Source organism: Halictus rubicundus, chromosome 2 (assembly GCF_050948215.1).
Source record: "Halictus rubicundus isolate RS-2024b chromosome 2, iyHalRubi1_principal, whole genome shotgun sequence".
In the NCBI taxonomy this organism is placed as follows: Eukaryota; Metazoa; Arthropoda; class Insecta; order Hymenoptera; family Halictidae; genus Halictus; species Halictus rubicundus.
In genome coordinates this window covers 7964795-7990952 of record NC_135150.1, presented here as the reverse complement: position 1 = coordinate 7990952, position 26158 = coordinate 7964795, and the positions used below count along the sequence as shown (strand labels likewise).

Here is a 26158-nt window from a genome sequence, read left to right as displayed (position 1 = left end):
TCTAAAAAAGTAATTTATTGTTTTATTCTCCTTTACGTTTAATATTTAACAAAACTCTATTACTGTATGCAAAAAACACACGACAGCTGCCGACACCAGTTAAAATAGGAGGGATACAGCACTATCGGTTATAATCAACTATTTTATTCTTACTTTTTTATTTTACAAACTAAACATTTGTACTAACGTTTTCTATATATTCGAAACGTGTTATCACCGTATTGAAGAACTCGTTCCTTTGAAAGTGATGGAAGTGAAAGAACTTGTTAACTGTGTTTGAATTAAAAAAATGTCTTTTTTCTACGACATAATATAGCCAAATATTACAAAAACAGCCGTAAAAAAAGTGATCTTCACGACAAATACATAAAAGATGTATGGTTTCAGGGGGGGGGGGGGGAGCTTAGGTTTTCGCGTGACGGGTCATGTGTCGGTATCCCTCGGGTTAAGGCTGTCAGGTGTGTATACTACTCAAGTGAACATTAAAAATTAAATAACGGTGCATACAGTGGATCCAAAAAAGATTTGAAGCCTTTTCCGGTTTTCGCAAAATAGTCGAACATTGACAATTTCGTTAAAAGAAAATGATACAACAATAAACCTGGCCTTATTTTACAGCTTGAGACTTTCATTCGTTTTTAACTAAGACATTTTTGCAGAATGTAACGTATGGAAAACTCGGGAGATGTTTTGTTCGCGAAAAACAATAGTTTTTTACATCATAATTTAACATTTCTTTTCATATAACTTTCGAACATTTTTTTTAATTCAATCTTTCTGCGCATTTTCCATTCTTTCGTTTTCGTTTAATTTACTTGAAATTTCTTAATGACCTAAATGAGTTTTTGTTCATTTAGATTAATTTTATATATTAAATCTTATTTATTATTAACTGTAAGGCTGCGAATGATAACAGTAATATTGTATATTAATCGTCTCACATTCATGTAAACATACATAAAGCAGTCGTACTTATCGGAACAACAATTACTAGGAATGTGTATTAACAATTATAGAAGAATACATAACATGGTAATAAACAGACGTCGAATTTTGTATGCATTTGTGACAAAAATGGGTACCGTACAATTGAAAGCAGTAGACCCATTAAAAAGATTTAAGGACATCGGCATGTGTAGTAAAACACATATGCGAGCACTAAAATACAACTAATGGTGCTGTATATATGGCACCAATGGATTGAACTACAGTAATTGCAAAAATTTCAGAGAGAAAAGACATAAATGTAGTAACAAGTGGAAATACAGACAAAATGCAAAGAAAAACAAAAAGCAGCCATAAATAACGAATAACGAATGCAGTCGAGAAGAAAAATTCAACGATGACAATGACCGTAGAAGTTATAAATATAATAAACCATTTAAGATCATATTACCTTTACAAATGATGTAAATACAGTAGGCTCAAAAAGTATTTGTACAATTAAATTTCCGATGTGGGAAAAATCGTTGACGCTTACACTGTGATAATTTTATTTAAAAAAAAAAATGGTACAACCATAGACCTAGTCTCATTTCAATCGCTTGAGACTACTACTTTCATAAACTACCAGTGATGTTTACCCAAGACAGTTTTGCACGATGTAACGCATGGAAAACTGGACAGACGTTTTTCCTCGAAAATGCTACCAATCGAAGCGTCTCTAAAAACAATAAAAAATACTTTTCGTGAATGAATCAAACATAGGTTTGAAGATTGAAACCTTCCCCTTACAATGGCGTAAAAAACGTCATGTACGATTCTTCGGGGCCGTTTTATTTAACTTTGAATGAAAGGTATAGTGCCAAAACAGTAATGTAAGGTACACCATGAGGGCTTCACAACGAGCATGTTCCTTATTTTTGTTCTATAAAACGGTGAAAAAATCATGCAACAATTTTTAAGAGGTCTTTGCAAATGGGAGGGGCTGCAATCTTCAAATCTGTGGTAGATTTAGTCACGAAACAAATTATCCAATGTTTTCATTGAGGTTCCGATTGATAACATTTTTTAGGAAAAATGGATCTTCCGTTTTTCAGAAGCTTCGCGCTTTAAAATGAGTTCATTATTTCTGTAGTATCGTTTTTTACGTAATTAACACTGGTTACTATTCAAATACTTTTCGGACCTACGTCGCACGAGAACATCTAGAATAAACAAAATTAGTTTGCAAATGTATTTTGGATATTTTCGATACATCAATGGCAACATGTTCGAATATAATTCTGACGTTTCGTTTCACAATTTTTCCATTCAATTTTCCGCGGAGAGAAAATATAAAGAAGAATGGAATATTTGTCGCAATTATCGTTTCGAAATCTCATCGAAATATGCCTAGAATAAATTCAAATGTTGCCGTGACGTGTACGTATGTAGTTACATTGAAGCAAACATAGTGCGTTGATCTAGCGCACCGAGTTCGTGATTTACAATATGACGGCCGACGCTTGTGTGTCTCTAGATTCATTGACGGACAGATTTATTGTTGGCATACGACTGATCTATTTAAAATTTTCTTGTGAAACCGGATCCGAGTATGTGAAATCGGTAAAGGATAGTTTAAAATCGACGACTAGCGTTGCATAATGGAAAAATGAAATATTAGTTCCTTCAATAAAAATCGAGAATCTAATTAACTTAAATAACTGAATATCATATGATAAAATGATCTGCAATTTGTGATTATACATCATGCATACTACTACACACTGTTAAATAATATTTCTTCTTTACTAATTCACGAAAACGTAAGTTAAATGTGTAATTGTTAATTAAATTGTTAGTCAAATGATTTTATTCGGTCTAAGAAAGAATTAAAAGTGTGTGTTGTTCCTGTACATAATTCAAGGTCAACTTAATCCGATTGTTACCTTCATAATTGCAAATAAGGTTTGTCGATTTTTAATAATCAAATTTAAATTTGTAAAATGAGAAATCCGGTTTTAAAATTTAGGAAAGTATACAATTACGAACGTTAACATTTTGAATTGGAATCATCTCAGGCTGCAAAATCAAATCATCAATGACAATATTATGTTCTGCGAAATCATGTTCCTGAAGGAAAGTACTAAATACGAATGTATTTTTTAGATCCATTAATATTAAATGAACAGGAAAATTTTAAAATTTGTACATATCAATATTCCTTTCTGCCCTTTCTAGAAAAATTCAAAATCCAGTTTTTCCAAAAGTTGGTTTCAGCATTAACCCTAATTGCAAAGTCCATCCTCCTCTTAACCTTCTTTTACTCTTTCAATTATGCTTTTTTTTCAAATAATCGATTTCTTCTTGCATTTTCTTTAAATACAAATGTTGAAGAATATGTGTGAAAAAGGAGTTGTATAAATTCATAAAATTACCGGCTTTTGAAGAATGCAATTCGCGTTGTGAGAATGCCACCATTTTTAACAATAATTAAAATCTTTTATTTATTTTGGTTCAAACCATAGCCGCATCTGTACTGATTAATAAACTTCCTCATTCTCTGGTTTTCGAGAAGGACCGGAATCATGTCAACAGTCAACAGATGCTTCTCAAAACATACTCTATACAAAAATATATAACTCACACAATTTTGCGAATTTTTACTTTAAAAAAATACCGCATGTACTTCAAATACCCGTAAATACGTGTGCAAAGTTTTAATGGAAAAAGGTCAATAGTTCATGTGAAAAGAATGCATAAAAATTGGTGAAAAACGGCCTCGAAAATCAGAATACCCCCTCGAAAAGTTCTCTGTTAAGTTGGTGATGTTTATATGAATCAGGAAGCTTTGTGACGCAACAACCCTTCGGACTTGTTTGGTTTCGCCGAAACGATACGTATCCGAGTTTCATTCAGCTTCCACCCACGCACGGTGCAACCGTGCTCTATGTGACGCGTGATCCGCGCGATTTTTATCCTGCTCGCCGGTTGATTGTCCCCCCGAGCATGTTGGTGACGTCAGTAACGCTCGATGACTCACTATGTATAAGCCGCGTACACTATAGCGAACACACTTGATCGTACACACGCACGATTCGTATTATTTTCACGCGTATGTATTTGAACAGACGCACAATCGTGTCTACGACCGTCGAACGCATATCTACGTACGTGCATACACGCGTGAAATAGAATCGTGATCCATGTTTGCATTTGTTTGTCTACCTTTCTATTTCTTCCACGTAATGTACAGTTTATTTTCCGACGATTTCGCGGGCGATGATACCCAAAGTCTATTTACCAAAAAATGTTTGAACACTACATTTCCGATTCTGGAAAGATTTTCGTGATTCAACCTATGAAGATCCTTTTTTTGCGGATCGGAAATCTAATGTTCAAGTATTTTTTGGATCGACTGAAGATTATTGCTTATCAACATTTCTAGGTGGGCAGACTGGAGAGGGTTGATAAGTTTTTGAAAAAAAAAAGATTGTGTAATCGAAACTAATTGCACTGATTTGCTTGCATATTTCCATTTAACATTCTATTGTTTAACGCAAACTCACGCATGATTACTTGATGAGCAAAACCGTTCCACCATATTTCGGGTTGCAAAATATGCTACCGTATCTTATCAGTATACTACCTCTTAATCAAATGTTAGAGATTCCAATTCCCAAGGAGGAAGTACAAGACAGAACCACTCATAACCTTGACATCAGAAGAACATACAAAGAAGCCACATTTGCGTTTTTAAATGGGACTTTTGATCAAGAAGTGTAACCACTAGACTGGGGATTTTAAGCATTCATGACAAAAATCTGCACAAAATCGAATGGAAAACAGTAAAAGCATTTAAAAAATTACTGTATCGTTACGAACTCAATAAAATTGTTAAGAAAATACAATTTATTAATACAAACAGTCTAGTAATCATTATAGAAAAAAAATCATAAACATATAACTAGTCATTTTGTCTGAAATCAATATTTAAAGAAATTTTTCGTTCAAAGACTAGATAACAGTTATATTACACAAATCTTATATAATTTTTAATTTCATATAAACTACAACCTAGTAGTAATGACTATTGCAAACAATCTTTTTTTCATAGGACCTCCAGGAGGTCGGCCAGAACTTTGTACGTGATACATGTCTTTAAATAATGACAAACAAATAAATAATGAAAAAAATTTATGACAAAAATGAGTAGAGGTAATTTGAAACGGTAGAAACATTAGAAGAATTTAAAAATACTGTTATATTATTTTCAACCTATTAATCATATTAAGAAGGAAAATCAATTTTTATTTTACTTCAGTTTGTTGTAATTCAGGTAGAAAATTTTTATTTTGCATAATGATCCGCTGTCTACTAATAAATAATGATTTCGAAAATTAAATTAATTATTATGGTTTTATATATTTTTTAAAATTCATTTCTAATTAAAGAAAATAGAGTAATTTATTTACTGAAAAATACAAATGACTAATAAGACTATTATTAGTCATTCTTTTGGTGGCGATTGGCGATGAAATGAATAATTTTAGTCATGCAGTTGGATATGTGTTAACGTTTTCAAAGTATTCTCATAAGCTCTTCTCTGTTGGTTAATCCTTTCAAATTAAACACCATCAGCGACAAAACAATCGTATAGCTGCATTTTCATGAAAAAGAATCGAATCATTATAATTAACCCCTATGTTGTAAATTATATGTAATGATAATTTCATGATATTTTCATGCAATGTAAGTATGGAGCATCCGGTAACTGTTGATTTTTTTGTAAAACAAAAATTGTCTGCTCTAACTGCAAGATATAAGAGCTACATAAATACTTATTTCTCCTCTTAATAATTTCAATCAGTTTAATATAGTACAAGAGTAATTTACATTTTTTTCAATACAGTTTAGCATTTGAACTATTAATTTTTGAAGCATAGAATCCCTAGTCTATTGATAGCTACATTAGGCTCGGGGAAGTCAGTTTAAACATTTTTTTTCCAGTCCATAGTATCGTTATCGAGAATTCTTGTGAACAAATTAGATATAGTGTGTATTCAGACGCGCCGAGATACGCGCGGCACGATGAGAAACGCGACTGCATTGTCTTGCAGTGCTCGGCATTAATATACGCAATGATATACGACTATCATGTAATCGATTGTCTCGTCGCGAGATGATTGCCTCTATTTGCCTTTGTTTTGTTCTCGACGCTATGCCTTTCCCGGTTCTCCTTAGCAAATGATCTATAGTAAGTTACTTTTACTTTTTCTCAATAATGCCGTTATTAATCGATGATATCAGTGTCAGAGAAATTTGATGAAGGCGAAGCAAATCGAGAATGGGAAAGCAGATGGATTATTGTTATTTTTATGCAAAATACATATTTTTGTTCTCCATAAATGATTTTTAATGCACGCAATGCTCAAAATGTTCCCCATTGCAATTAATAAATTGGTATAATCGATCGGTAAGTGCAAGTGATACACATTAAAGTGATCCTTCAGATTTAGCATAAATTCTTAACTTTTGAAGAGCGTTTCAATCGAACACACTCAAACTGAATGTCTAACAATCGTCGCAGAGAATAAGATACGCCTCGAATGATGTTAAAAATGTTGGAAATGTTAATGTTAATTTACAGTGTTACAAATTAGGCGAGAACAACAATGTCCAAAAAACGAAGTTCCTCGCGAGATACCAACGACGCTTGAAGATATGAAAAGTCGTGTTGCTAGAGCACGTAGTGCTACAATTCACGTAGAGTTAATTTGCGTAGATCCTCAAACAGTGTTAGCCCAGGTCCCGAAATTAACGGTCCGCCGCTGACTAGCACTTGTCGTAATGGAGAACATATTTTGAGCATTACTTGCATTCAAAATCAATTATAGAGAATATGTCAGTCTTTTATTCCATATATCCTTATATAGTTTTTTTTATTCAGGATTCAATTGTCTCTTCAACTACAAGATTCAAATTTACCTTTTACGACAAAGAAACTCAAGCTGACCATTGCATCTCGAAAATGCAGAATAAACAAACTAATTATCACGTTGTATGCTATGTACTTTTGGAACCACACAGCTTCAATTATTTTTTCATATACCAAACAGTGAACAGGTTGTACAGAAATGTTTGATCTTGGTTTTTCTACGGATTCATAGATGCCGCAAAATTGTCCTCGACCTTGAATTTCAAGGTCAAATTCCTTTTATTGCATTGTAGTCTACGCTTCATATCAATAAAAGAAATTCGACCTTGTGATTCAAGGTCACAATGACAATTTTGCAGCAACTTTTTTTTACAGATTTGGAATTCACAGAATACGCCTGTGGCAGCGAAGATCAAACATTTCTTTACATCCTGTACTTGTTTGGGTGGCACAGTTCGTTGAATCACCCTGTATGGGAAACAAAGTAAAAAGAAGTCGTTAAAAAATAGTGCACCGTACCAGTGTGTGCGTTCGTAAATATTTTCTCGGACTATGGTCTCCGGCGTTCTAATCAACAGTGACGTTATCAAACTTTTGTTGAACCTAAGGAAACTACGTGGCAATGTGTCAGCCAACTGAATTTATTAAACCGGTCGAAACGATTTACCACAGCATTCCTGCGGAATTCTCGTCGGTACCTCCCGTTACAACTGCAACGCACGGATGTTTGTAAACATTTGTAATATTCAGTACAGTCCAGTCTGATTTTCTAACTGACATGTTTTACAACTAGACACGATTACAGTAGAATCTCGATTATTCGAACATATATTAGATGTCTCTCTTATCCTAACAAGTTCCGAATTTGAATAGCTCGGTCTAAGGCGATCCCTTCGCAACATTTTTTATTGTACAAATTAATATAGTTTGACGCTAGCAATTTAATTAAATTATTGTTCTATTGTACGAATTCGTGTTCTCGTTTAGTTCGACTGCGGTATAGTATGTGTACTGCCGAAGCAAGTACAGTGTTTACTCGATATATGTCCAAAACATGGGTATAGCCAGGAGATACTATTCTTTGATCCTCGTGCTGGGAATCAACCTGCTTCTTAAATTCTCTTGAATACTTTTAATATTTCTACCGTTTTATATTCCATCTAATCATTTTGTCTGTCGACACCGCCTGATTCAGCGATTAAAACGGTAATTATCTGCCAGGCAAATTCGGCGGCTGAAACCGTAATCTCTCTTCAGATAGGTTCAATGGCTTAGACTCTAATTCCTTGTTTGAGCGTTTCGGAGAAGCATCCATATTAAAGAAACGAAGAGTTTCAATCCTAACGGATATGATCAGACTCGGAGTTCAAATTTGAGAGAACTATGGGAAATAATTTATTTGTAGTCAAAGCAACCATATTTCCTCTCTTGTTTATTTTCCACTTATTGTTTCACCGATTGTTGCGCGAATTTCATTTTCGTCTAATTCTTGTCAACAGTTTCTACACACGTGATATTCGGGTCAATTTTACATGAAGCAAAGGTACGTAGTAATATCCAATTTATTAACCTAATTTTTCTATAAAAATTACCCCAGGGTTGCCTTGTAGGTCGTTGAATTCATCTTGAAATTGCTTGCAATGTCATACTGTTAAGAATATAGAGTGCAATTGGAAAAAGTGGTGTCCGTGACTTTACATTAAAACGATGGAATTTTCTTCAAATTCCTAACGACGTAATTTGTAGATCATTGAAAATTAATTAACTTTTGTTCGAAACACTTTTTCATCAAACTATTATATAATTGAGTGGTTCTAGTAAACGTCAACAAATATCGTAAAAATAGAATGATTAATCACCAGTTATCGTAGTTATCTATGATCAAAATGTGCATAAGCACCACGTGGTTTCTAGTTTACGCGACTAAATTGTAGACTTGTACACAATGTCGCAGAAGTTAAGGAAGTAATCTGAAAAACAAAGGAACAGGAGAAGGGAAGAGTAAGACAGTTGTTGATGTCGAATAGTTACAGAATGATTAGTACAATGTGACCGATAATTGATGCACGTCGTTCCGTGACATGCGGCGAGTCAAACGACGAGTGGATCAGATTAAATTGTCGAATTTTTAAAGACACTGTCATGCAGTGGTGCCAAATGTTCAAAAGCTGGCCAACACCCAAAAAATGAATTATGAGTTAGGACCTTCTTACCCATTGGGATGGGTACTCTAATAGTGCATCTATACAGGAGTAAACGGAAAAAATTCATATTTTTACACCTGAACAACAATCGAAGTCTGAACTTCGGTTTCGTTAGACAGTGATTCCTAGCCCTTGTGAATCTAGATGCGAAATTCAAGTGCACAGTGTATAAATTGTATTGGAACTTATCAATTTTAATTGTGCATTATTGCAGAATGTTTGTAGAGATAAGCTGAAGAAGGTTTAGTGCCAAATGTTTATTTTTGACCGATAACTATGTATGCAAAAGAGAGCGTAAATCTGAGGGCGTAAATTTTAAAGATGTAGAATGAATGTTATGAATCCTGCACAATCACGCCCGAAAGCTTGTTAAAGCTTCTACTTTATACTATTATCTTGCAATTTAAAAAAAAAATTGACTGCCCGTTTTTGCACCTTTTTTCATTGTGTTTCTTCTTAACTGTGAGAGATGCTCTATGTTTTTATGTAAAATTTAAACAGTTTATCAAGAACTATAATCAGAACGTATGGAGGACATAGAATATAAATTTTTTTCTAAACAATCATATATCTGAATCATTTTTTTATATTTTTCGATGAAGAACGCTGTTTTATAATTATTAAGGATAATTATTAAAGACAACACAATTTTTATTTTACATAAAAATCTGCAAGACTAATAGTGAATATAATCAAATTATCATTCCAGAAATAGCACGGAATATTCGAGAATTCAATTTCATATACAGTGGCGGACAAAAGAATGTTTAAAATTGGAATTTCTGTATATGAGGATTAATAACTTTGATGGTTTTTCAAATTTTGATAACATTCATCTAATCTAGGGCATCCTCGCCACACTATACGACATTAAACTTCGTTTGTTTATTCGTCACTTGCAGCGGGCAAAAGTAAGTTTAAAATCTTTCGCATTGTCATAATATTAATAACAGTTACATAATACACATTTGTCGATATTTCTCGTCGTTTCTGCGAATACATTAACTTTAATTAACATCTGCATCCCTAATTACACAGATGGACGAGAATAGTAGAATTGATTCGAGTCGTTTATTTTCCAGCAAGATATCGACGCCAAGCACACTTCAAAGGTAGCATTCAATTTTTGTTTTGAGGAAAAAAGAATTTAAAAATTCAGTTGTCAATTCCCTTAAACGTCTCTGGACAATTGTGGGTACTAATAAAGAATTAACAAAATTCACTAAATATGAATGTTATTTAGTAACGAATATTTAGGCACTGAAGTAACTATAAACATACAATAAATATAAATTTTCTTCCCTCTTCTGTGAAATTCTTACAGACAAAGAAGTTCTAATTATTGTACAATTATTAACAAGAGTTGCAAGTATACTAAACAGGCTGTAAGCTGTAACAGATAGCAACGGAGATGCAACGAAGTAATGAACTAACAAAATGTTTACATATCAAAACAGTAATCACAAAAATGTAGAATTAAAACTATTAAATTTGATAGTAAAAGTCTAGTAAAAATATAGTAAAAGTATAGTAAAAGTATAGTAAAAGTATAGTAGCTCTTACTTATTAAACTTGTCCACTCAGTTTCTTTAATTGTTTCATTGTATTTTAAATAAACTGTCAATTTTCTATATCAACCTTTGTAGTTTTGTGGCTTCCATTATTACATAAGATATTTATGAAAAATTCATTTGCTGCTACAAAATGAAATTTCAGTTTTCCAAAATTGTGGTAGTTCCGTCATATAATGACTATTTAAACTTGCCTTTGTCCGCCACTGTACAATAAGGTGAAGGAAATCTAAATTTTATTTTCGAAATTGTTGAGGCATTAATAGGAAAACTCCCTTTTAATTGTTTGCGCAGATATTTACAGGTTATTTATCGTAGTAAGTGTAATTGTAAAAGACCACTAAACAGATTTATGGAGTAAATACCGAATTTATAGCCGTTGTTTCTACGGAATTTCCCTGTTAGTCACGAAGTTGCACAACGGCGAAAATCTGGTTCCACTTTGGCGCTCGTTAAGACTCCTTAAGATTTACCGCAAACAATCTTTCCATTATCAAGTCGCCACGAATCTTTTATAACACTGTGAATCTACACGGGCAAGGTACTCCCGCTGCGAAATTAGTTAGTATTTTCGTTTGCTTTTCGGGCAGCCTCGACGTCCTCTTCGACCAATTCTGTGATTCATCGATTTGTCGACACGGAGAATCGACGTTTGAGCATCTGTTTCTGCGGACATACAAGCCGAAATAAATATTTCGTAATCGCTTCTGGGCGTCTGCGAGTGTCTCGCGTATTCGAATTTATCGCGCTCCAAATTGGTGTTATTAAACTCTTTTATTACACAGCCCTGATTTTGCCGTCAAAACACGATTTTTTATCGAACCTTGTTTTACATAAGTTAACATTTTATCTAAAGTAAAAAAATTTTAATTATAATTCTTCTCGAATTGCGAATTCAATTGCAATATGATATGCCACGTTCAGGAAGACGATGCCAGCTCTGCAATTTACGAATAAGTGGTCCAATATTTTTCTTCGTAATACGATGGCAATATAAATAAAATAGAGTTCCCTGTCTTTGATAAAAGTGACGTGTTTGGGACACTGATGACTGCTTTTTGGAGATTGCGCTCTTCTGATTCTGGCAAGAGTAAACATTGTATTTGAGCAATAGTAGCGTATTTTCTCGTTCAAGTCATGCTGCCATATTTGAAAAATTGTGTTGCTCCTTTCATACCAGTTGTTTGATTATTTATTCTGTTTATGCTCAGATATCGTATCTGTAGGCATATTTTTCTTGTAATCTCGAAGAACCTTGCCAATAATTTGTGGGTAGTAATTAAGTGGGCTTAAAGTTTTTGTATAAAACTTTCATGTTCTTATAAAAACTCATGTACTTAATTAATAATGTGATTAATATTAGTTCCTATTACTTTTTCCTATGCTGGAGAAAAATACGAAAACAAAGTAATACTTATGAATTAATTAGTAGTAAAATATTATAGTGCCATCTTGAAAAAGTGCAAAATTGTCCGTTCAATTCCATAAAATATAAATACCCTTTATCCTAAGATTTCTTTTAAGACGGGAACTCGAATTCTTTTAAACTGTGACTACAATAGAACTTTGTTTATGTAAACATGTTGTGGAAAGGGAGCTTCGATAACCAAACTATACCGATAATAGAGATTCACGGAAACTCCCCTCTACCAGTACGTATTAGCTTGCATAATAAGACTCATGTTCATAGAACTGAATTAAACCACGTTCGTACATTTTGTTTAAGATGACATTTAACACAGCACTACAATTTTAACAACTTTAATTTTATCAAGGAAATTATGTATGATCACATGCGTTACCTTATCCTTAAAAAATTACATGTACCAGTCACAAATATTGAAACATGTATCAGTTTCCTAAAAGATAATAGTTAAACGATATTTTATAATTTGTGGAGATATTTTATTATTATCTTGGTAAAAATATGCATTTAGCATATATACGTTATGTATATACATAATTATTTTATTTATGAACGCTACAGTAAAAGTATTCATACATTGATATGTTTTAGTGTTTTCGTTTTTAAATTTCTCAACGGTATGTTGTTGTAGTAGAATGTTCTAGTTCACAATTTATCCGATTTCTTTTAGAGGTTCTTTCTTTTTGCTCAATTGATTGTGATATACACCTTCGGTATAGACTACACTAAATTATGATTGTGTTTGCAAATCATGCAGTGATTTTTTTTAAATGTCAGATGTATACATCAGTAGAAACTTTAATCCTACTATACACATTTTATTATTAGACTGTATCTGTTGCATGAAGCAAAAGCCACTCAGGAATTTCTCTTCTTCTTTAATAATTTTAAAAAGGTTGAAATGCATCAAAATGTCATGAATGCATTAAAGTCTGTATATTATCCATCTTTCAAAATCCAAAGGATTTTTTCTTAATCCTCAGATGATGACACCTAGGTTCATGTTTTCCAGCTCTTTATAGACTTCATCTCATTTCTGAGCTTCTAACTATTAACTTAAATAGTAATTTATTTTCATTAAGTTTTATATCGCGGTCAACTCTTTTAAACATGATGAGTTCTAAAAAAACTATATGAACAAGAGTTTCGTTGAACTTGGACTTTGCTGTCAATATGCTTTCAAAAAAGTATTTTGTATTTTGGAGATTAACATAAAAATCTTCTATCAACTGTTCACTTTATTCTTTGTAAGTATTTTAATATTTATGGACACAAGTGTGTACCAACAAACGAATATTTTTATGTGAATTTTATACATTCATATAAAAAATAAATAGTTAAAATACAAAATTGTACAAAGGTCGTTACAAGAATTTTAAAAAATCATAACACTATTTCCCATCTATTAAAATGATTAAAGAGGGAAACACATTTTCTTATACCGATCTGCAGTCTACTAGTAAAAATACATGTTTGTAACACTGAAATTACGTTCAATCACAGTTCATACAATAGCTTAAACACGAGTTTGTATATTTTTGGAACTTCCATTAACCTCTTCGTACGAGTAGGATTCAAATAAACAATGTTCCACCGTATGCTATTACGTTATCAAACTATTATGCTATTAAGATACGTGTAATTGTTGCTAAGAAGATGGACTTACATTTTACTATTCACTTTCGCATGATTTGCAAAATTAACAGAAAGAAGACGAACGCTTCAGATCAAATATACGTATTTTTCAAAATATTACAGGCGCGTGCACATCGTCCACATGAAGGTCACCTTCAAAAGCCATGGATGAGAAGATATGAGGCTCTTATTTTTCAGCTTAAAAACGCACACGTGCGAATGGTTTATATAAATATTTTAATGGCTTCATAAACTTTCCAAGAATTTTTTCGACAAAGTTGTTATTAACTTTGCACAGAAACTAGTTATGCAAGTGTATGCTTCATCTACATTCATCGTCCTCAGAGGAGACACCAGATTGTGTATACATTTCTCAGAACACTGCTCAGTAGCATAATACAGTACATTTAACGTACTTTGTGTTGAGTTTTGTTAATACTGTTAATTTAGTCCAAGGTCAGTTTTCCATCTACCTACTACGTCTTGTAAAAATATCTTAAAGGAAAATTTACACTGTTTTGCGAAAGTAGCGGCTTCAAGCTTTAAAGTAAGTCCAGGCTGATGGTTGTACTAATCGTTTTTTACGAGATCATCATAATTTAAATATCGACAATTGTATCGAAAATCGGAAATATGTAGTGTTTAAATACTTTTTGTATCCATAGTGTGTTATTTTCAGATTATTTTATGCCTCTGTCTCTTGCAATGTATGTAGACAATTTTTATTTTGCATAAAATAACCATCGATAATGACTTTGAAGTCGGCGCCACGAAAAGCAACGAAAAAGGAGAAGAAGGAGAATAATAATAAAAAGGGTAGATTCCCGAAAGTTATTAGATTTTCTATTAAGTTTTCCCGAAAGTTTGTTTTGTTTTCAATTAATATACACAACGAAAGTTCAGAGTAATTTTTTAAGAAAGTAAATTGAGTTGTTAACTAAAAGGAAGCATAGGAAACAATGAACAGGTGATAGTGTTGTCTATGTATGCTAACACGGTGTTCGCGTGATTATAAAAAAAAAACGGACTATGCAGAGAGTAGAAAAACCAAGGACCAAAAATAGCAGTTATTTAAAAAATTTTTCCAAAAAATTATGGATAAGAAAATGATAAAAGAAAGTGAGAAGAAAATGTTAATTTTTAGAAAAATTTAAAATTAAAAAAAAATCATTATTTTTATAAAATGAAAAGAAAATGTTAATTTTTATTCAAATAGAAGTCGGGTGTTAATAAATGTTGCAGAAATTTTTAGAAAACCGGGGCAATTAAAAAATGTTAATATTCATCTGTTGCGGTTACAAATAATCATTATAAATGACTAAATTTTTTCTAATCATTAGTAACTATTATCGCTGATGAAAATTACTTTTTTGGTCACCGTCAACCATTATTTTTTTACGAGTAAGCAATATCGATGGCGGGACTTTTATTTTAGTTACTTTCAATCATCTAATTTTTTAAAATAATATTATTAATAATTGGTACCTTCGTACGATGTAAAATTGAATTATAGAATTCAGATGTTTTTATGTGAATTGATCACTACAAGGAAAAGCATGTCGACATAGATATAATAATGCCATGTTGGAGTGTAAAAAATGATGCATTGCCACATTTAGCAAAACTTGCTGTAATTTGCCACGCAGTCCCTGCTACGCAGGTTACTATGGAAAGAGCCTTTACAGCTGTGAAAATAATACTACATGATCGCCGGTGCAATTTGTAATCGCATAATTTACATAAATTGTTATTTGTAAAACCTAATTTTGATTAGACACATTACATAATAAAATACATAATTATTACCGACTGCTTTCATTTAAAAACATATAGATTCTATAATTCATTTTATACCGTGGGTAGATACTAATTATTAATAATATTATTAAAAAAAAATACAAGATGATTGAAAGTAACCAAAACAAAAGACCCGCCATACTGGTTACTCGTAAACAGACTAATGGTTGACGGTGACCAAAAAAAGCGATAATGGTTATTCATAACCGGAAACAATTCTCGTTGACAATGATAGTTATTTGTAACAAAAAATGAATTCCGTCATTGATAATAATTACTAAAGATCAGAAAAATTGTAGTTATTCATAATGTTTGTTTGTAATCAAAATCATTTAAAAGATAATTTTAACGCTTTGCCACAAATGTTAGAATTTTGGTTATAACTAGATTGCGGATTTTATGCATTTATGAAAAAAATGAGTAGGTGTAATTTAAAACGGCAAAAACATTAGAAGAATTTAAAAACACTGTTCTATTATTTTCAACTTTTCAAATATATTAAGTCGAGGTAGGAAAGGTTTATTTTGCATGAAGATCCACTGTCTAGTTTACCAGATACGGTCTCTGGAAGAAACCCGAAAAACATCATCTGTGTTTAAAAGAGCAGCAGAAACAAGTAACGCGCGCAAACGGCACGACGTCGTCGCGAGTTTAGCGGGGATATAATAAATCAGTCCGTCCGTTTGTCTAAATTTACGATCGTACGACAGTAAGCGATGACACCGTGGAATTTGAGGCGACGATGCTCCCCTCGGGATGATTTTTAAATCAATTACGGTGATCGAACGTTCGAACCGCGGCCCAGAAAATCGGAACGTTTGCTGTCGGCCGAGTTCGGCTTTATCGTTTCCTCTCGTGCGAGAGAGCACGTCCCGGTCGCGTCGCGCGTCGCCTCGCCTCGCGTCGTGGCGAAATTACGCAACGGCCGCGAGTACTCGCGTTATTCTTTGTTTATACGAAGACACGTGTCCTCCCTCGTGTTCCTCGGTCGGTAGCCAAGAACCGGAAGTGTCCCGAAGAGTGCACGAACCAGAGGAACCACGATGCCGAGGCTCTGTCACTCGACGACGACGATTCCTCCGCGTCTCGTATGCGCTGGGTCCAGGCTTGCATTGGTTCTTTTCCTGCAGAGTGGGGGAGATTAGTTACTCGTGGCCTCCCCTATATAAGGTTTGTGCTCACCCATCGCCGCTCGGTTGTTTCCCAATTCGGGCAACTTCTCCGAGACTTGGCAAACCGCACTCCGTAAGTCACACGCACGATTATTTTTGCTTGTTTCTCTGTGTCTGTTGTCTCGCTTTTCGACGTCCTCGGCGCGCGAGCCGTTCGGTCGCGAGCGCGATCAGACCGTTTGCGTTTCAACGAATTAGTTCACTTTAACATGTTTCCTACCACCATTCGTTTCTCTATCTTAATCGTTAAAATATTTTATCGCATGCGATATACAGTGAATCCAAAAAGTATTCGAACACTAAATTTTCGAGAAATTCACGGTATTCGAACTGTGATTATTTCGTAAAAAAAAAAATAGTACAGCAATTATACCATCTTTATCTAATAAATATATTTTCATAATTCAACGACTGCGAAACTCAAGACACTTTCTTGGTCCAAAATATTACAAATCGATACGTCTGCAAAAACAGTGACAAATTTATCTCGTGACTGAAACCACTGTGGATTTTTTCTAGTCGATTTATTCAGCTTTGAAGGTGTACCGCCATCTTAACAATAATACAAGGTAGGAGGCCTGACACGACCAAAATTTTGTTTAATCCTCATTTTTGTTCTATAAAACAGCCGAAAAAAATCGTTGATTACGTTTTAAGCAATCGTTGTTAAGGGGGAGATTCAATCTTCAAATCAGTAATAGATTGCTTTTACAGACGATTAAATTTGTAGCATTTTCGACCAAAAACGTGTTCTCAGTTTTTTGCCTGCTGTCATGCACAAATATCCTAGAAAAAAAAATGAATAATGGTCTGCGAAAGTAGAGGGTTTGAGCTTTAAAATGCGTCCAAATTTATTATTGTACTATTTTCTTCAACGAAATTACCATATTTTAAATATTGACAATATCGTCTTCATATTAACCCTCCACTGCACGGTTCGAAACTATCCATTTTTGCGTTGAATTTCTTCTAAAAATTCGGAGCTTTTCTTACATAATGCTACTGTCGCTATATCCTGTCGCTATATCCATAAGACTACTGGTAAAACAAGAATTCATCGAGGAATTCGAAGATACTTTGACTCTCATACGTTCGTCAGAGCGAAAATTCACCATTTTCACATGAATATTTTCCATTTCCGTATTTTCCATTTTCTGTACAACGATTGAACACTTTCTTCGTTATAAGTGGAACATAATTCGTTGATTTAAAGTGTAGAATGAAAATGGATTAATTATTATAGTAGAATCTTCTATGTGAATATTTCTGCGAAGCGTATGGGAGTTAAAGAAAATTAAAACGAATTAATACAAATTAAATTCATGGGATTTCACAGACTCGATACATGCACTGGATAGTCAACACGTTCGCGACTGGCATTTATTTCAGCAATAGCCTTCATAGTTGCAACATACTATGCAATGTATCTCCTTGTAAAATATGAAAAAGGATATTGTCGAAGTTATAAGTTTTTCGAATATCATGCTATGCGTTAGAATGACAAATAGCTACGTACACAAAATTAATTTGATTTTCTTCATGCGATATACAAAATCGCGATCGTCGCATACATGTGAGGCTGTTCGCGAACGTGTTGAAACAATCCGGCAAAGTCATGGTCTCCTTGAATATTATACGATTTTCAATAATAGCATGCAGAAAATCAATTAGACTAGTTCAGTATGTATGACGGCGATAGCGAACGTGTGAAACATTCGACTGTGTTAACGTTCGATTGGTTGTAGAATTTCTGTGGAAACGCATAAATCAATCGGCTGCAACTTTGAAATTTATGTAACTGGATTTCACACTATAAGCAAAATTGAGGGTGGTGAAAGTGTGTTCGATCGTAGGTAGACTGTGGATGCATTTATGACAAAAATGTGTAGGTTTAATTTAAAATGGTAAAAAGATGAAGGGGAATTATAAATCTCAATGGATGTATGTTTTCAACTTACTGAAATTATTAAAGGAAGAAAGATCCGCAGTCTAGTTGCAAGACTGTGAATTTTAGGTGTTTATGGGAAAAGTTAGTAGATGAAATACACGAAATACAAGATTGTAAAACCATTAAAAGAATCTAAGAACTCTGCCACAGCTGTTTTTCACAATTGATTCCGAAAAGTTTTATGAAGATCCGCAGTCTATTGTTCGATGCGAAATCATTGATAAAATTACAAAAAGATTAGTATCACTGTGCAAAGTTTTTACTTTTTTAGGGGAAGATTCGGGGAAAAATTCCAAGTAGCTAATTTCTCGCAGCACGAAACCTCCGATTTTTAGACATTTCTCTGCCTGTTCTTACGCTTGTTGTACTTCTTTATTTTTCTATTTATTTTGTATTCATAGTTGCTTACATTTACTCGCAGCAATAATCCATCATCACGAGAAGGGAAGCGATCACCACAGGCTCGCAGTTTGTCCGAATATATTGGTCCAATACTGTATACAGACGTAGAGTTGAAGGCAAATGAAATCAATTTACGAAGATTCTGTCCTAATCAACGTGAATACGATGTAGTAAGATTTATTAATAGACCGAGGGTTTTATGCGCTGTTAGCACAAACAATTATCTAAAACCATCAGTACGATATCGAATTTGTTACTTTTTTTAATGAGGTTTCTGATTCAGTTTTGAACCTCGCAAGCATTGTGGTAGACAAATAGTGTCGGAATCTAAGAATTAAAGTAATAACAAAAATTATTAAGAATATGAAAGAATAAAAATGAGAAAACTAAATAAATTTTGAATGAAAATTTTGAATTTCTTCATATATTTATGGCAAAAGTGAAATTTTCATTCTATTTTTAAGAAATATTGTCTTTTTTAATTAATATTGTCTGAAATTTATTAGTTTTGATTAGTAATTAAGACTGCACATTTTTGACTGTAGTGGTAAATAATACGTAGTTCTCTCTATATCAATAAGAAAGTAAGTGTAAATTTACAGTTTCGTAAATATGACATTTAAATTTTACATTTAAATATATTATGAATAGATCCAGCTATGTAGCCATCGTTATCTCCATTTATCTCCGTCGGTAAGGTAGAACCGGTCACTGGCCAGTGTGCGGTAGCAAAATGGTATTCAGTGTTCCTTAGACTACGACACTTATATGATATAATGTTTATACTGAATAATATAATATTTATCGTTTGAAAAAAATTAAAGCTCGTTGGTTCACGTTTATGCAATACATACTCGATAACTCACTTAAAAAATTACTATCATGCTTTTTGTACAGTAAATTAAGATTGTAATTATTATTTCATACCTGGACAAAGAATAGAGCAAAGAAAGTCTACGCATCAGAAACGGCGATAATTACACTGCGGATTTTATGCATTTGTGATAATAATGAGTAGACCAAATGTAAAATAGAAAAAAAAACTTAACAAACTCAAGAATCCTGATGTATTACTTCCATCTGATTACAATGATTAAGAAATGAAATAAATATTAATGTAGCTCCTATGCTCTTGCAATTAATGCAATTTTTATTTTGTACAAAAATCCTCGGTCTGGCGATAATGATCTTCAACGCGGTTGCGTGAACAATGGACCACTGTATATAACGTGATAAATACATAAAATAAGAAAATAAATAGATAAAAGAAAACAAATAAAAATAAATAGATAAAATGAGGAAAATTAGAAAATGTCGATATAGAACTGTCAACTTACGGAAGTTATTGAAAGAGAAAACAAATTTCTGTCTGGTTTTTGTTCCTCGAAATTAGTGCTGGAAATTTCTGTTTTGCACAAAGAAAAAATAAATCAAATTCTCTTCGGTTCAGAGCAAAATTCACTTAAAGGGGGATGCGTCTCAAAAATTGTTTTCGTTGAGTTAACACTAGGTTTACGGCTTCTAATTTAATATTTTTAATTTGCAATTATTGTCCTTATAAATATGAACCCCTTTATTTCATTGGGTATATATTATAAAAAAATTTGGATACACACTTATCGCTTCGCTTTATTTTTACAAAGCAATGTAGAGTAGTCGCTTCTAGCGCTCGGTAAATCTAGCGTGTTGAAGCGAAGAAAAGCAAAATTGTTTAGAGTAGCAAGTAGTAGAATCGCTCGCGGACAGATGACAGGTCGCTATAAATCAAGATGAAGTACAGTTTGACGATTCGAATTCATCCTCGTCGCGTATGTACATACGTACACGGACCTTAATAAACTGAAGTTTCGAACGCGTAGTGTTTTCTGCTACATCGCAATAGAAGTGGTTAAAGTCACTCAACGTGAAATTTAGCAATTCATTCCGCGTCATTTGACCCGCACAGTTATCGAGTGACGTAAGTCCAATATTTGGGGAAGAGAATTTACGACGAGAGGGTTCAATCGTCGGTGGAACACGTTTCGTGTGCTCCATTCATGGGCACCCGGGACCACCGTGTGTGTGTGTGTGTCTGTGTCTGTCTTGTTGACGACGCATGACAGATTCTTCCGAGTATCGGGCAAACGGTCCGCGTGAATTTCGCGTAATTAAAGATCCAGGATCGTGGCGCGCGGGGACATCGGAAAGATCTAGAGCATTGTATTATTCTCGGAACGCAACCGGTTAGAACCACTTTTAAAAGGTCTTGACGTTGAACACGTGTTACCACAGGGTTACAATCAGCCAGGGATAATTCGTTCGAATGATTACGAGCGCGCAATTACGCGAACCGCGGAAGGAAATATTTGTGAATGTTCGCGTCGCCATCGCGACGTTCGTTCTGTCGTGGCACGTTGGCGAAATTGTTTTTAATCGTTTGCTTCGGCGATCCTAAATTCTATACCGTGACATATGTTGTATGCAGGCTGAGCTATGTCCACACTGAAACAACAACGGGCAACTTTTAGTTGATGTTGCACGTGTCTTGAAAATGTCATCAGTAGACTGCGGATCTTTATGCAAAACAAAAATGAACTTGGTCAATTGTAAGAAACAGGAGTTAAATGAATCTGTGCTTCCTCTTTTAATAATTTTTATAAGTCGGGAATAATATAACAACATTGTTAAATTCTTCTAATGTCTTTAGAGTTTTGTATTTGACCAATCCATTTTTGTGATAAACGCATAAAAGGCACAGTATAGTCATCAGTTTTATCGAATGGAAGAAGAAAAAGGCAACAAGAGGCGACCAGAAGTTGCTCAATGTTGCTTCGGTGTGGATTTACCTTTACATTCATTAGGAAAGCAATATACGATGTATCAAGTCAAATTATCTTAGAAACGGTAAGTTTTAGGGCAAATATACTTTAGTACTTTTTTACTCAGAATTTTATTGAAATCGAGGACAAAAGATAAGTCATATCTTACTTATTATCATACCTTACTATATTCACTTGTCAAAAATCTGCTATAACTATATTATCCGTTACTTTAAATCCAGTAACTTTTATTCGAAGCAGATGGACAGAATTCGTGGGACACACTGTATCAGATGTAACTTTATTTTATATTCAAATCTCGTACTAGTTATATATATTTGTGATGTATTAATTAAGAGGACGCACATGCATCCGATAGAGATGGAGATTATTGCGGAGAGTAGAATGTATTTGAACTGTTTGTAAATAATCAGTTCACAAAGAAATGGTTACGAATTAATTTGTTCACCTAACAGGATAACAATTTCTTGTTTGACACTTCACTTTCGAGATAATTGAGTTTGAAACTTCCTTGCGTATTACGACATTACGAATGACAGCAAACAATATTTTATTTTGGGCGCCATTAAAACTTGTTATGGGGCCACGTTAAAGGACTTGTGCATGAATAATTACAAGAACGAATCTCGTTTGTATTTGAGTAAATATAAAATCAATATTCACTGACATCAGTTCGTGCTTCTGTGATTCGAGGAGCAACAATTTGTTCACGAAACAATGGGAGACTTTTCCAGCAGTTTTTCAGTAATGTACTGTAGATCCAAACAGTGTTTGAACACTAAATTTCCAATTCTCGAGGAACTATCAATATTTGAACTATGATAATTTCGTTAAAGAAAAAAAACCTGTGTGATAATAAATTTGGACACAATTTAAAGCTCGAAGCCGCTACTTTTTCAGACCATTATACATTTTTTTGTACGATATTTGTGCAGGATATAGTAGGTGAAAAACTTGAAAATTATAGAAATTTAATAATCTGTAAAAGCATTCAAAAATTTCTTTTCTCCACAAATCTATTACAGATTTGAAGACTGAATCTCCTCCTTCACAACGACTGTTTAAAACTTAATCTACGATTTTTTTCGGCTGTTTTATTGTAGAATAAAACTGGGGACCAAACAAAATTTTTTAGTAATGAAAAGATGACAGTTGTACACGTTTCATTCGAAGGTCAATAAATCGACTAGAAAAAATCGTACATCAAGTTTTAAGCATTCATTGTAAATGGGAAGCTTCAATCTTTAAAACTACGGTGATTTCAGTTACGAGAAAAATTGTTCAATGTTTTTACAAACGTTCCAATTTGTAACATTGTGGGCCAGAAAAGTGTCTCAAGTTTCACAGTCACGTGAATAAAAAATTTAAGTAAAAATGAACGATGTATGGAAAAAGGAGGGGATTCAAGCTTGAAAATTAATTCAGTTATGGGGTAAGGAACCCAATTACCGGAGGGGGGGGGGGAGTGGTACCAATTACTGTCCCTATATTGATTATAATTATTTTTAAAGTATAATGAATATTAAAAAAGAGGTATATAACATATATACTGGGTGTGCCAAAAATGTTGTAGTTCTTTGAATAGGGCGATTTGTAAGGTCATTTGAAGTAACTTTTTCCTTTCCTTTTTTTTCCGCTGCTTTGTTAAGGAGTTATTAACGAAAAATGCAGACCAATCATAGCGCGGTTACAGCGGACGGATTCCGGCTCGGCCAATATCTAAGCCTTGCTCAGCGAGACCTCTCGCCGAGTCGCAATCTGCCCACCATAGTTGCGCTCTGATTGGTCCGTGTTTTTCGCTACTAACTCCTGAACAAAGTCGCGAAGAACATTTTCGCAAAGAGAAAAGTTATTTCAAATCACATCGGGAATCATCCTTTTCAATGAAGTACAACATTTTTGGAACGCCCTGTGTTACCTGATTTCAATGAAAAAAATTTGACATCTCTGTTTTAATATTCATTATTCTTTAAAAATAAGTATAATTAATAAAGGCACAGTAATTGGTACCCCACAATAATTGGGTCCCTTACCCGAGTGTTGTAATCTTTTTTTAACGAAATTATTACAGTTCAACTATTCACAATTTCTCAGGAATGAGAAAAGTGTTCAAATACTTTTTGGAACCACTGTAAGTTCTGCTTCCACTAAAATGTAATATTAAGTATTGTCTTTCGTAATATTGTCAAAACATTAATATTAAGTGCAATCATTTAGCTAGAAAGCGTGCTAACTGTAGGAATTCTCAAACGAAATGCGAGAAATTTTCAAACTTACTTATCTCGAGAACAAATCCGCGAACAAAAAATTGCTATTCTACATTTCCGATTTATTGTTTCATATGGAAATTGTTTTCTGGAATTTCCTTAAAAAATACAACGGTTTTTAAATTGCTTGCCGTGATATCTGAAAACGTACTCAATCAAATGACTTTACACTCGTTTAGTTTCACTGTACCTGTCGCTAAAGTTGGCACCACAATTAAGCCAAAATGATCATTCTTCTTAATTCATGATCGCGTTATCATTATCAGTTATTGATAATGTCTGTTATTTGTACGTTTTGCTTCTTCAGAAATATATTTTATTGATTTTAGTAAGCAAACTTCATCTTGAAGTTTCCACTTATATATGTATTTATGGATTTTGTTAAACACATATACATAATTTACATATGTAAACTATTTACTATATTCCTAATTTTAATTTAATCTTATCTTTTGCAACAGTAATTATTAATCATATGTATTGCAGTCACAGTAGTTAGATTACACTGTCCAACACCAAAATTATTTTGCAATACCTGTTGGGTGATTCTTATTCACTTTGTCATTCTAAAACCAAATCCGAAAGCAGAATTGCTCTATCACGCAACGTTCTCGAAAAATATTGGTTTTTGTAAAGATGCATCATTTTGATAAAAAATGACGTGTTACGCAAAAACTAAACATGCGAGAAAGTTCAGGTTTGGTTCAAAAGATAGAGGGAACTCTCCTCTACATATCCAGATAGCCAATTATATTTTTATGTACTTCCTAATAGTTGTAAATGGTTGTTAAAGTTTGAAAATGTGCCGACGCGGATACTTTGTACGCTCTATTTTTGTATTTATTCAAAAAATCCTTTATTTAGCAGGAATTTACTATACAGGAATGCATTCTACAGACATTTCTGGTAAAGAAACCATTCACGGAAAGTATTTGGTTCCCTTAATATACGAGAAGATTCAGAAAATATTCATTGACTGCTTGTGCGCGACGTGTTCGCGCCAGACGGCCATTGCAGCCTTTTCTCGACTCGCCAGGGCCGTCGCTATGCGTAGTCGACGTTGCTGCCACTCAAGCATGTCTTTGGTTACTATGCTTAATTACATACATATTCTTTTGTCTTTTTGGGCAATACAATACAAAAATTTATAAAAATACGCGTTATATTCACATTTCATTGTGGAAATGCTTAATAAAGAAAATTGAATACATAAGCTTACTGATGTCTGATGTAAACAAATTTAAAAAAGTTTCCGCCTTGCTTGACGCTTGTTCCTGGTATCCCGATTTTCAATAATAAGTGTCCAACAATAATCAGCAAGCATCGCACCTAACTTTTTTCCTTTGTAAATAAATAAATAAGTAAATATATATTGGGTTGGAACGAAAGGTCGTAGCGTCTTTAAATTAAAATTCAAAGATAAAATTAATATACTTATTCATAGGTTTATGTAATAACATGATACATAGGCTGTCTCGAAAATGGCAAAAAAGTAATAGAAGAGAATGGAAAATATGTTATTGAATAAACCCATGAGTAAATATCCTAATTTTATCTTTGAATTTTAATTTAAAAACGTACTACTAATTTTTATGGGCTGCATTGCAGCTCAGATATTTTAACAATGGAAAAACGTTACCAAGGAAAAGACTTATGTGCGATGCTTGCTGATTACTGTTGGACACTTATTATTGAAAATCGGGATACCAGAAACAAGCGTCAAACAAGGCGGACACATTTTTAAATTTTTTGACACCAGAAATAAGTTATACGAAATAACTCGTATTTTTATAATTTTGTGTAATGATTGACACCCAAAAAGACAAAAAAAATGTATGTAATTAAGCATAGTAAGCAAAGACATATTTGAGTGGTATCAACGTCGACCAACTACGCATAGTGACGGCCCTGGCGAGTCGAGAAAAGGCTGCAAGGGCCGTCTGGCGCGAACACGTCGCGCACAAGCAGTCAATGAATATTTGCTGAACCTTCTCGTATATTAAGGGAACCAAATACTTTCCGTGAATGGTTTCTTTACCAAAAATGTCTGTAGAATGC

The 26158-nt window shown here is 33.5% G+C and overlaps 1 protein-coding gene and 1 long non-coding RNA gene across 3 annotated transcripts in view; one reads left to right on the top strand and one right to left on the bottom strand.

The window, feature by feature from the left end:
* LOC143364453 (synaptic vesicle glycoprotein 2B) overlaps positions 1 to 26158 on the top strand; it is an 81990-nt gene that overhangs the window by 3833 nt on the left and 51999 nt on the right. The window contains exon 1 of one of the 2 annotated variants that reach the window (XM_076804800.1): positions 16614 to 16737. The exons of the other annotated variant lie outside the window; for it this stretch is intronic. The gene's annotated coding sequence lies outside the window, so the exon portion shown is untranslated. Of the gene's footprint in view, positions 1 to 16613; positions 16738 to 26158 lie in introns of those variants that run through there. 2 annotated transcript variants of the gene reach the window in all.
* Positions 1 to 26158, bottom strand: part of LOC143364582 (uncharacterized) — a 40541-nt gene that overhangs the window by 8559 nt on the left and 5824 nt on the right. The gene's annotated exons all lie outside the window — the stretch shown is intronic.